The sequence below is a fragment of the Scophthalmus maximus genome, chromosome 8, assembly GCF_022379125.1.
Source record: "Scophthalmus maximus strain ysfricsl-2021 chromosome 8, ASM2237912v1, whole genome shotgun sequence".
Taxonomy (NCBI): Eukaryota; Metazoa; Chordata; class Actinopteri; order Pleuronectiformes; family Scophthalmidae; genus Scophthalmus; species Scophthalmus maximus.
This window is the reverse complement of record NC_061522.1, coordinates 10990001-10992500: the sequence shown is the minus strand read 5'-3', so window position 1 is coordinate 10992500 and position 2500 is coordinate 10990001.

Below are 2500 nucleotides of genomic sequence, written 5' to 3'. Positions count from 1 at the left end.
TGAAACTCTCAGAAATCATAATCACAATAGATAGGCAGCAGAAAGGAAAAGGACAGGCCAGTTTTCACGCTTTAGGAAATATTTTGTTAGAAACATGCAATCACCAAAACTTTGTTGCCAAAATTGCAGCCAATTTCTCATTGCTTAGAATTTCAACTTTATTTCAGATTTTTCCTACTTTCTTTCTAAAACAATAAAAAAGAATGCTCTAATATAAACCTATTTACTTTTTTATACTCCATCATCTCTATCCTAAGGATTAAGATCACATTAGTTTTTGTTTTTTTTAAACTCAGAAAAGGGAATTTACAGTGGTGTAGTTAACTTTTTGACCTAGCAGCTCCTCCTACTTTGAAACGCTGTACAAAAAAGTAACCAGAATGACTGAGAGATTATGAACTCCACATGAGGAGATGATTTGTGCCTTAAAATGCAGGAATCACATACCGACGCCGACGACTCTGATTACATGTTCAGTAAACTTTAAATAAGTTAGACTTATAATTTTTCCATTAGATCAGGTGAGTCCACAGATGAGAACATTTTGTGTTCCTTCTGTCACCAAAAATAATGGACCAATCCCAGAAGACTATTAATGTAGATTTTTTCATATGACAGTAAAACCGACAATGACCGACCAATGAGAAATTAGTGCATATCGAGGAGAGCATATCGACCAATCAGTTGACCAGTCGAATGGAAGACTACAACTACCTAATGAAAACTTAAGCAAGATGAGAAATAACATGATCTATATTATTGATCTTAATATGTAATATCCTTATCTAGTGCCTCTTCTTTTCTTTGTAGTTTACTTCTTTATACATCACTAATGAGCCTTTCAGAGGTTTGATGGAAGAGTTTGACTGGTGTACACTATATTTATGTGTCAGGCTGCCATTGTGAGACATGCAGGATTACTTTGTCTTAATCATGGTTCTTTATCTGTCAATGAGACCACATTAGCAGTGTCAATCAAAATCACTGACAATTCACCTGCTGTATCTTGAAAAAGAGTCTTCAATGTGGTGTGAGGTACATTAGTGATTCCTTTTCAGAAGACAAGGGAGCTCACTGATTATCAATAGGATGCAAGTTGCATCCTATTGATAATTTTGCATCATGCAAGATACAAGCACAAATATTTGCTCCAGGGAACAAAACATCAAAAATAAAGTCAAAGTGTAATCAGTTTCCATATTATTTTGTTTGAGTGGGGGAAGACGGTATGTGTTTGTTGAACACAACTTAGCTGATATCAATAACAGCTATTATTACTGCTGGATGCGATGTGAAAACCTTGATAATTTGGATACACAACATTGCGTGGACCCTAGGACAAAAATAATACGACTATATGAACATATACTCCACATATACTCAATGTTGCTGTTTGTTATTCGGATTGCGGATTATACATCGCAATTTCTGTGGCATTTTTCCTTAAGAAAATAATATTAGACACTAGGCAGCCCCTCATTCACCGACTGGTTTGCTGAAATCGGGCAAAGTTGCATTATATGAACAAATTTCGTATATGGAAACAATGATAGGTGGGCACAAATACATTGGAAAATGGGGGAAATATATTGACTACTTAAGTTCAGACTAAGGGGAATGATGCCAGAGGGTGGTGACGGCACACAGCACTCTAACTCAATCTTATTCGCTACTTGATAAGTAGACTACTACTTGGAATAGTTGGCATGATACGGGTACCAAGACACACAAGCACTTTTTGGGGCGTTTTCCTTATCTTCCTTTTTCAATTAAAAAACATCCTCATTATTTTATTTATATATTGTTGTTTCTTATTGGCATATGTACAGATAAATAGAAATTATCACACAATCCTCTTTGATTACACTGTACTGTAAAAAACTGAAAACCTCAATAAAGTATAATCACAAAAAATAAAATTATATTTGAGGAAATAATCAAATATCGCAATTTAGATCCGTTTAGATCTTCTGATTTTACATCTGTGGGATGAAGCACATGTTGCTGTGCAGTTTTATCCAAACTAAAGCTAACAGTTAGATCGTTCACTGTGTTTTTATGAAGGATGATAAAGAACATTATGCTACGGTGAGTGTTGAAAAACTTTGAATTATAATTTATAATAAATGATACATCTCATCTGCGGTGTAGTTAGCAAAGATGCCAATTAGCAGATATGTTGACCAACAGATTACCGTTGGAGAGGCCCTATCTCATTAGCATATTCTAATACCAACGGTTGATAATGCTTTTCTTTTTTTAATGAAGAGTTGGTCTGAGAAGAAACAACAGAAGACAATCAGAAGGAATCGGATACTGATGCGCACATTCAACACATTTTAACAGGTGACTATGTTAACCTGTTGATCGTTTACGCATATTTGAGTTTGTAAAGAGCACTAGAAAAATCCCATCGGGCCTTAATGTCCCTCTGTTTGAAACAGACGTCACGTCAAATGTGTCTCTTCCCCACAATATGTTATTTAAATAACGTCTTTCT